A 10605-nucleotide genomic window follows, 5' to 3' on the forward strand; every position below is an offset into this window, starting at 1 on the left:
GCAGATGCATTGCGGGGGTGGTGTTGGGGTTGCAGGCCGGTCTTCGCCTGGGTTGTTGCTGCTTGTTACTTTCGGGGGTTGGTCTTTGACCTTGTTTTCGATGTCCGGCGTTTGGTGGCCGTTGGTCATATTGCTGTTCCCATGAGCCAGAGGTTGGTTGTCTCGGCGTGTTTTATTTTCTTCCCTGTCTGTGGTCTGGGGGGTCTGTGCCTCCCGTTCCACATTGGTGCTTTGCCTCTTTATTTGAGGCCGATTCTTGTCTTGTTTTCCCTCATCGGAGGAGGTGTCGGCACTAAGTCCGCTGGCTGAAAGGTGTCGCTTTTTGCCACTCCCCCTCGGGGGGTTCTTCAGTTTGTTTTTTTGTTTCCTCTTCCGTTTGTGCCTGTTCACTGCTTCCCAGGGGCCTTTATACTTCGTCCCATCCTCTTCCATTGAGTGTTCCTCGTCAGATGAGGCTGGGGTTGAGTTGTCCGGTCGTGCTGGGGCCTCTTCTTTTTATTGGGGGCCCTTCTGTTACTTTTCCGCATTCTGTACCGTGGTGTCTTTTCCGGTGGAGGGTGTATGCACCTCCTCTCTGGTCGCCTTTTTAACTCCGCTGTTGATGATTTGAGCATATGTCGCCCCGCGTTTCGGGCAGGCCCTGTAAAGATGGCCGGCCTCCCCACACAGGTTGCAGCACTTGTCTTCTTTGCAGTCCTTTGTCGTGTGTCCCTCCTGCCTGCAGTTTTTGCAGAAGGTCACGCTGCAGTTTGCGGCAACATGCCCCGTTTTGCCACAGGTGTGGCATACTCGTGGCTGTCCCACGTAGTAGAGGTAGCCACGATTCCCTCCAATAGCGAAACTGGAGGGGGGATTCAGGATGGTTCCGTTGCCGTCTATTCTCAGAGTCACCTTGATCTGGTGCTCATTTGTCCAGATGCCGAAGGTGTCTTTCACTTGCACGCTGTCACTTTTCAGCTTAGCGTACCTGGCGAGGAACGTGAGCACATCAGACACGGGGACGTGGGGGACGTACGTGTGCAGTGTCACAACCCGATTTTGCTGCGACGGTAGCATAAACAGAGGCTCCGCAGTCAGGATCGACAGGGGACTCTGGTTACCTTTTTCCTTAAAGACGTTCAAGAATTTGATGCACGCTGCGACGCTCATGAAGGTGACATGAAAACATCCATTGTTGGGGAAGTTTTGCAAGCAGAAGATCTCTGTTGCTTTGAACCCACGACACTCGAGCAGCACCCGCTTCACGAAGAGTTTCCGGTCCACAGGTGACTCTCCTTCCGTTCTCTTCACTGTGACTCGGAAAGTGTTTCGCACTCCCCAGCCTGATGGTCGGGATGCAGCTGCATCCATAGCTCGAACGTTAGGTCTTAACTGTATCGGAGTTGGCTTTGGCCAGCATGTAGATCCACCAATAGCAGCCGAGCTCCAAACGTTTCCTCTTTGACGACTTCAATCCCTCCGAGTTCTCCAGTCCACGATCGACATCGAAATCCTCAGCTTCCCTCGATTAAATGAGACTACACTTGATCTTAGCCAAAATGCCGAGCAGCAACCGCCCAGATTTTCCGGGCTATGTCTCTTGTCCTCCTCGTCCACCGACATTCAGGTGCACCTTGCTGCGCTCGACTGTGCTTTGGAACTTTTAGTTTACGGTCACTTTTGGTCAAGAGACCTCCAGCTTGGCCGAGCACGGTGGAGTCTGTGCATGCAGAACCAGTAAAACACAACAGGGAGACATCGTCTGGCACGCCTTCCACTGTCATCACCAGAAGAAATAGAGACGCTGTTCATGCTTAGTGACACCCAACGCAGGGAGTCGAAGAAACCTCCAGCTTTGCCGAACAAAGGGCAATCCGTGCAAGCAGCAAGTGCTGGCGGAATCCAACAGGGGGCAATGTCTAGTCTCCCTGAGCTCCACCCTGGCGTGTTGGTCGTGGAGTCAGGAGAGCGAAAAGAGACGCCGTGAAGGTGTGCATACATCCAAATCAGGTTGCAGTTCAGTCTGTCGCCACACTTCCCTGTTGTGCAGGATGAAGGGCTGTGGTAACTGAAGTGAGGAGAAGGCAAGTCGGCATCCTGGGGTGAGAGGGAGTGGCCTGTAAAAAGCAGCAGGAAATCTGTGTGGCATATTAGCTGAAAACGGAGTCTGGCTGCCGTAAGTCCGTGAACATTTGGCTCGCAAGATTAGAGCACGAAGCGCCCGCCAGCAGAAACGGTAGCAATGCTTTGGAGCCTGATAGGCCTTAAATTGGTCAGGATGAGATAACTGGACAAGAGAGAAAACGGGAAGCCAGGTTTTGCGCAATATTCAGCTTTTCTACTTTTTGCTCCCCTAAGCGGGGTGAACGCACCATTCCTGGAAGCATTGCAAGACCAGTCGATGCGTGGAGCGGAAGGAGCAAGCCCCTGAACCATCTCCGATCCCAAAAATCAATTTAATATTCAGTCCTCAGCTAATATCAGATATTAAACTGATAAGAACAGATTTTTTTTTTTTTTCAAAAAAATATACTTTATTCATAAAAATTTATCATGAGCATTACAGAAACATTTCAAATTGTCTTGACTGTACATTTCCGGCAGGGTTACATGTTGCCTTGACTTTCTTTCATTCAATTTTGATATTATCATACACATATCACTCTTTACATTACAATTCCTTCTTAAATATTTACAGTGCCATGTTTGTCTTTGTACATTGGAGTGTTGGTTGCCCAGACCGAGGGGGTTTACACTGTTACCCGCCCCTCGGTGTACCTTTGCTGGAAATACATTACACAGTGGTATTTCCCCATTGCGCCTTGGCGGCAGCAGCCCCAAGCTTGAGTGCGTCCCTCAGCACGTAGTCCTGGACCTTGGAATGTGCCAGTCTGCAACACTCGGTCGAGGACAATTCTTTGCACTGGAAGATTAGCAAGTTTCGGGCAGACCAAAGAGCGTCTTTCACCGAGTTGATGACCTTCAAGCAGCAGTTGATATTTGTCTCGGTGTGTGTCCCTGGAAACAGTCCGTAGAGCACAGAGTCCTGTGTCACAGATCTGTTCGCGATAAACCTTGACAAATACCACTGCATCTCTCTCCAGACCTTCTTTGCAAAGGCACATTCCACAAGGAGGTGTGTGACCGTCTCATTTCCCCCACAGCCACTCCGAGGGCAGCGTGCATTGGCGCAGAGCTTTCGGGTGTGCATGAAGAATCTGACAGTGAGGCCCTTTCTCACCACCAGCCAAGCTAGGTCTTGGTGCTTGTTTGAAAGTTCTGGTGATGAGGCGTTCTGCCAGATGACTCTGGCAGTCTGCTCAGGGAACCATCCAACGTCCTCCACGGTCTCCTTTTCCCTGAGGGCCTCGAGGACATTACGTGCTGACCACTGCTTCATTGCCTTGTGGTCAAAGGTGTTTTCCTTCAAAAACGTTTCCACGAAGGACAGGTGGTACGGTACGGTCCAACTACTTGGAGCGTTCCGCGGCAATGAGGCCAGGGCCATCCTTCATAACACCGGGGACAGGTAGAACCTCAGTATGTAGTGACACTTGGTGTTTGCATACTGGGGGTCCACGCACAGCTTGATGCAGCTGGACACAAAGGTGGCCAACAGGATGAGGGAGGCGTTGGGTACATTCCGTCCTCCCTTCTCCAGAGGTTTGTACATGGTGTCCCTTCGGACACGGTCCATCTTGGATCGCTAGATAAATTTGAAGATGGCCCGGGTGACTGCTGTGGCGTAGGATCGGGTTATGGGCCAGACCTGCGCCATGTACAGTAGCACCGAGAGTACCTCACACCTGATGACCAGGGTTTTGCCCGCAATGGAGAGGGAGTGCTGCTACCACCAGCCCAGTTTCTGTCTTACCTTTCCTATGCACTCCTCCCAGTTTTTTGGTGCACGCCCCAGCAGCTCCGAACCATATCACCAGCACCTTCAGGTAATCTGACCTGACAGTGAAGGGGACAAAGGACCGGTCGGCCCAGTTCCCAAAGAACATGGCCTCGCTCTTGCCCCGGTTTACCTTGGCTCCCGAGGCCCGTTCAAACTGGTCGCAGGTGGTCAAGAGCCTGCGCACAGACGCAGGACCCGAGGAGAAGACGGCAACGTCGTCCATGTACAGGGAGGCCTTGACTTGAATGCCTCCACTGCCTGGGATCGTCACTCCTCTTATACCCGGATCCCTCCTGATGGACTCGGCAAAAGGTTCTATGCAGCACACAAAAAGGGTAGAGGAGAGAGGGCAGCCCTGCCTGACTCCGGATTTGATCTGGAACTTTTCTGATTCCCACACATTGATTGAGACTGCGCTATAGATGTTTGTGTAGAGCAGTTTGATCCAATTGCGAATTCCCTCCCCAAACCCCATTTTGGAGAGCACACCCATCATGTAGGTGTGCGATATTCTGTCAAAAGCCTTCTCCTGGTCAAGGCTGATGAGGCAAGTGTCCACCCCCCTGTCCTGCACGTAGGCGATCGTATCCCTGAGTAGCGCGAGGCTATCAGAGATCTTCCTGCCGGGTACAGCACAGTTTTGATCAGGGTGGATCACCGACTCCAGAGCAGACCTGACCCGAATGGCGATGTCCTTAGCTAGAATTTTGTAATCCACATTCAACAGTGAAATGGGTCGCCAATTCTGAATTTCTTCCCTTTCCCCCTTCTGCTTGTAAATGAGGGTGATGATGCCTTTCCTCATGGACTCTGACATGCTGCCTTCCAGAATCATACTCTCGTACACTTCCAGCAGGCCTGGGTCCATCCAGTCCCACAGAGCCGAATACAACTCAACCGGTAAGCCGTCGCTTCCGGGAGTTTTACTCATCTCGAAGGACTTGGCGGTCTTTGTCAACTCGTCCAGAGTTAGTGGTTTGTCCAGGTTTTCCAGCTCGCTGTCACCTATAAACTCCGTGATAGTCAACTGCATGGTCTGGGAAACAGTGCTATCTGTTGGCTTCACGTCATACAGTCCGGCATAAAAGGATTGGCTGATCCTCAGGATGTCAGACTGCGATGACTTTACAGAGCCATCTTCTTCCTTCAGGCTGCTGATCACAGAGGTCTCTCTGTGCACCTTTTGGAAGAAGAAGCGTGAGCACTTTTCGTCCTGCTCCACGGAGCGGACTCTGGAACGGAAGATAACCTTGGAGGCCTCCGAGGTGTAGAGCGAGGCTTGCTGGCTCTTCACCTCTTGGAGATCCTCCTTGACATCCACCCCCATCGACTGCAGCTGGAGCAAATTATGCATACTTTTCTGGAGCCTGGACATGACCCCTCGTCTCTCTCTCACCTTTTGCACGCTCTTGAGGATGAAAAACCTCTTGATATTCCCCTTGATTGCTTCCCACCAGAGATGTGGGGCCTCAAAGAGGGGTTTCACGGTTCTCCAACCTTTGTAATCCCTCCTGAGTTCCTCGAGGTTCTCATGGGTCAGCAGTTTTACATTTAGCTTCCATGTCCCCCTGCCTACCCTCTGGTCTTCCTGCAGGTGGCAGTCGGCCAGTAGGAGGCAGTGGTCAGAGAAAAACACCGGCGTTACGTCGGTGGACCTGACCGTGAAAGCTCGTGACACAAAAAAGAAGTCTATCCTGGAGCGGACGGACCCGTCTGGCCGTGACCATGTGTATCTACGCTGCGCTCCGTCTGCAGGGTTGCTGCAGACGTCGAGCAGCTTGGCGTCTTTTACCGTTTCCATCAGGAGTCTGGACGTAGCGTCTAGTTTGCTGTCGGCTCTGCTGGATCGTCCAGCCGCATCGATGATGCAGTTGGAGTCACCACCCGGGATGACCGGCTTGGAGGTGGCCAACAGCAGTGGGAGTTGCTGAAGGACTGCCAGCCGCTCACTTTTTACGGCCGGGGCGTACACATTAATAAGTCTGAGGGGGGTGTTTTATTATTTCACGTCTGCTACGAGGAGGCGCCCGCCCACCACCTCCTTAACGTCGGAGATGGTGAAGTTGCCTCCCCGCAGCAGAATACCCAGTCCGGAGGCGCGGCAGTCGTTTCCTCCTGACCAGATGGATGCCCCGTGGGACCGCCAGCTCGACCAGCGCCTGTAGGTGCGGAATTCCGCACTCCTGCAGGAACAGTAGGTCGGCTTTCACATTTCCCAAATAGTTGAGTGTAGCTACACACCGCGAAGTATCTTTGATGCTTCGCACATTTATGGATGCAATTTGAAAACCCATTATAGAAAGGGAGATTTACCAGTCTCAGAGTCCAGAGTCTATACAGTTGGCTGTTCCAGCTGTTGGATGTTCCCCAGCATGCCGGTGGTGCTCGCAAACTTTCGCAGAGTTGCAGGGCTGAGAAAACAGTTCTGGTCCGCACTGGCCCCGTGATTTTGATGCAGATGCATTGGGGGTGGGTGGGGGGGGGGGGGGGGGAGGTGTAGCACTGGCGTTCGTTGTGGCAGACAGTAGGTGTTGGGGTTGCAGGCCGGTCTTCGCCTGGGTTGTTGCTGCTCGTTACTATCGGGGTTGGTCTGTGACCTTGTTTTCTTCCCGGTCGGTGGTCTGGGGGGTCTGTGCCTCCCGTTCCACGTTGGTGCTTTGCCTCTTTATTTGAGGCCGATTCTTGTCCTGTTTTCCCTCATCGGATGAGGTCTCAGCGAAGTGCGCTGGCTGAAAGGTGTCGCTTTTTGCCACTACCCCTCGGGGGGGGGGGTTCTTCAGTTTGTTTTTTTGTTTTCTCTTTCGTTTGTCCCTGTTCACTGTTTCCCAGGGCTCTTTATTCTTTTTCCCATCCTCTTCCTCTTCCACTGAGTGTTCCTCATCAGATGGGGCAGGGGCTGGGTTGTCAGGTCGTGCTGGGGCCTCCTCTTTTTGTTGGGGGCCCTTCTGTTGCTTTTCCGCATTCTGTGCCGTGGTGTCTTTTTCGGTGGAGGGTGTGTGCACATCCTCTCTGGTCGCCTTTTTAACTCCGCTGCTGATGATTTGAGCACATGTCGCCCTGCGTTTCGGGCAGGCCCTGTAAAGATGGCCGGCCTCCCCACACAGGTTGCAGCACTTGTCTTCCTTGGAGTCCTTAGTCATGTGTCCCTCCTGCCTGCAATTTTTGCAGAATGTCACACTGCAGTTTGCGGCAACATGCCCCGTTTTGCCACAGGTGTGGCATACTCGTGGCAGTCCCACGTAGTAGAGGTAGCCACGATTTCCGTCAATGGCGAAACTGGAGGGGGGATGCAGGATGGTTCCGTTGCCGTCTGTTCTCAGAGTCACCTTGATCTGGTGCTCACTTGTCCAGATGCCGAAGGTGTCTTTCACTTGCACGCTGTCACTTTTCAGCTTAGCGTACATGGCGAGGAACGTGAGCACAGCAGACACGGGGACGTGGGAGTTGTACGTGTGCAGTGTAACAACCCGGTTTTGCTGCGCCGGTAGCGTAAACAGAGGCTCCGCAGTCAGGATCGACAGGGGACTCTGGTTACTTTTTCCCTTGAAGACGTTCAAGAATTTGATGCACGCTGCGACGCTCTTGAAGGTGACATCAAAAAAAAACATTGTTGGGGAAGTTTTGCAAGCAGAAGATGTCTGTTGCTTTAAACCCACAATACTAGAGCAGCACCCGCTTCACGAAGTGTTTCCGGTCCAACGGTGACTCTCCTTCCGTTTTCTGCACTGTGACTCGGACAGTGTTTCGCACTACCCAGCCTGATGTACGTGATGCAGCTGCATCCATAGCTCATACGTTGGATCTGAACTGTATCGGCGTTAGATCCACCAATAGCAGCCGAGCTCCAAACGTTTCCTGTTTGACGACTTCAATCCCTCCGAGTTCTCCAATCCACGATCGACATCGAAATCCTCAGCTTCTCTCGATCAAATGATACTACACTTGATCTGAGCCAAAAAGCCGAGAAGCGATAACCCATTTTTTCCGACTGTGGCTCTTGTCCTCCTCGTCCACCGAGATTCAGGTGCACCTTGCTGCGCTCGACTGTGCTTTGGAACTTTTAGTCTATGTTCACTGTTGGTCAAGAGACCTCCAGCTTGGCCGAGCACGGTGGAGTCTGTGCATGCAGAACCAATAAAACACAACAGGGAGACATCGTCTGGCACGTCTTCCACTGTCATCACCAGTTGAAATGGAGACGCTGTGAAGGCCCAGTGACACCCAACGCAGGGAGTCGAAGAAACCTCCAGCTTTGCCTTACAAAGGGCAATCCTTGCAAGCAGAAAGTACTGGCGGAATCCAACAGGGGGCAATGTCTAGTCTCCCTGAGCTCCACCCTGGCGTGTTGGTCGTGGAGTCAGGAGAACGAAAAGAGACGCCGTGAAGGTACACCTACATCCAAATCAGGATGCCGTTCCGTCTGTCGCCACGCTTCCCTGTTGTGCAGGATGATGGGCTGTGGTAACTGAAGTGAGGAGAAGGCAAGTCGGCATCCTGGGGTGAGGGTGAGTGGCCTGTAAGAAGCAGCAGGAAATCTGTGTGGCAGATCAGCTGAAAACGGAGCCTGGCTACCGCAAGTCCGCGAGTCCATCGGCTCGCAACATTAGTGCACGAAGCGCCCGCCAGCAGAAAAGCTAGCAATGCTTTGGAGCCTGAAAGGCTTTAAATTGGTCTGGATGAGACAACTGGACAAGAGAGAAAAGGGGAAGCCAGGTTTTTTCGCCCTTTTCTGCTTTTGTACATTTTGCTCCCCAGAGCGGGGTGAAGGCACCATTCCTGGAAACATTGCAAGACCAGGTTGATGCGTGGAGCGGAAGGAGCAAGCCCCTGAACCATCTCCGAGTCCCAAAAATTAATTTAATATTCGGTCCCCAGATAGAGAACATATCAGATATTAAACTGATAAGAAAATATATATTTTTTTTTAATTCAAAAAAATATACTTTATTCATAAAAATTATCATAAGCATTACAGAACATTTCGAATTGTCTTGTCTGTACATTTCCGTCAGAGCTACACACTGCTTTGACTTTCTTCCATTATATTTTGATATTCTTATAGACATATCACTCTTTACATTGCAATTCTTTCTTAAATATTTACATTGTCATGTTTGTTTTATACATTGGAGTGTGAGTGGCCCAGACCAAGTGGGGTTTACACTGTTACCCGCCCCTCGGTGTATATTTGCTGGAAAAACGTTACACATTGGTCTTTCCCCCTTGCGCCTTGGCGGTAGCGGCCCCGATAAGAACAGATACTACACTTGATCTGAGCCAAAACGCCGAGAAGCGATAACCCATATTTTCCGGCTATGGCTCTTGTCCTCCTCGTCCACCGACATTCAGGTGCATCTTGCTGCGCTCGACTGTGCTTTGGAACTTTTAGTCCCTACGGTCACTGTTGGTCAAGAGACCTCCAGCTTGGCCGAGCACGGTGAGTCTGTGCATGCAGAATCAGTAAAACACAACAGGGAGACATCGTTTGTCACGCCGTCCCCTGTCATCGCCAGAAGAAATGGAGACGCTGTGAAGGCCCAGTGACACCCAACGCAGGGAGTCGAAGAAACCTCCAGCTTTGCCGAACAAAGGGCAATCCGTGCAAGCAGCAAGTACTGGCGGAATCCAACAGGGGGCAATGTCTAGTCTCACTGAGCTCCACCCTGGCGTGTCGGTCGTGGAGTCAGGAGAGCGAAAAGAGACGCCGTGAAGGTACACCTACATCCAAATCAGGATGCCGTTCCGTCTGTCGCCACACTTCCCTGTTGTGCAGGATGAAGGGCTGTGGTAGCTGAAGTGAGGAGAAGGCAAGTCGGCATCCTGGGGTGAGAGGGAGTGGCCTGTAAAAAGCAGCAGGAAATCTGTGTGGCAGATCAGCTGAAAACGGAGCCTGGCTGCCGCAAGTCCGCGAGTCCATCGGCTCGCAACATTAGTGCACGAAGCGCCCGCCAGCAGAAAAGCTAGCAATGCTTTGGAGCCTGAAAGGCCTTAAATTGGTCAGGATGAGACAACTGGACAAGGGAGAAGAGGGGCGGCCAGGTTTTGCGCCATTTTCTGCATTTGTACTTTTTGCTCCCCAAAGCGGGGTGAAGGCACCATTCCTGGAAGCATTGCAAGATCAGGTTGATGCGTGGAGCGGAAGAAGCAAGCCCCTGAACCATCTCTGAGTCCCAAAAATCAATTTAATATTCGGTCCCCAGATAGAGGACATACCAGGTATTAAACTGATAAGAACAGATACTACACTTGATCTGAACCAAAAGGCCGAGAAGCGATAGCCCATGTTTTCCGGCTATTTCCCTAGTTATCCTTTTACCCTTAATGCGCTGTTAAAACTACTTAGGACGTTCGTTCATTTTACCTGCCTGTATCCTTTCATGTACCGTTTTTGCTCTCCTAATTTCCTTAAGTTCCCAGTCCACATTTCCTCGCTGCGCCGAGGACCCGGGTTCGACACCGGCCCCAGGTCACTAGCCGCGTGGAGTTTGCACATTCTCCCCGGTTCTGTTGGGTCTCACCCCACAACTCAAAGATGTGGGAGGTAGGTGGATTAGCCACCATAAATTGGAAAAATAATTGACTACTCTTAATTTTAAGAACTGTGTATTTCATTGTAAAACAGAAAAGAGGCTGTCAGAGACCCCAGAGATTGTCCTACACGGTGAATCTGTGCAGTGCAGAGTCCAGGCGGCTGCAATCCGGTGTCACTGTGGTTTGCACGCTTG

General features: G+C 51.8%; 1 non-coding gene and 3 pseudogenes across 1 annotated transcript; all 4 read right to left on the minus strand.

Annotated features, from left to right (window-relative positions):
- Window positions 1–2340: 2340 nt before the first annotated feature.
- LOC140397406 (U2 spliceosomal RNA) lies at window positions 2341–2510 on the minus strand (annotated as a pseudogene).
- A 6130-nt stretch (window positions 2511–8640) lies between these two features.
- Window positions 8641–8821, minus strand: LOC140397299 (U2 spliceosomal RNA; annotated as a pseudogene).
- A 256-nt stretch (window positions 8822–9077) lies between these two features.
- On the minus strand, window positions 9078–9177 carry LOC140397419 (U2 spliceosomal RNA; annotated as a pseudogene).
- Window positions 9178–9965: 788 nt separating this feature from the next.
- Window positions 9966–10156, minus strand: LOC140397822 (U2 spliceosomal RNA). Its single transcript, XR_011937250.1, has one exon. It is a non-coding gene; the product is annotated as a U2 spliceosomal RNA (small nuclear RNA).
- Between the last annotated feature and the right edge of the window lie 449 nt (window positions 10157–10605).

This window comes from Scyliorhinus torazame, chromosome 20 (assembly GCF_047496885.1).
Source record: "Scyliorhinus torazame isolate Kashiwa2021f chromosome 20, sScyTor2.1, whole genome shotgun sequence".
NCBI lineage: Eukaryota > Metazoa > Chordata > Chondrichthyes > Carcharhiniformes > Scyliorhinidae > Scyliorhinus > Scyliorhinus torazame.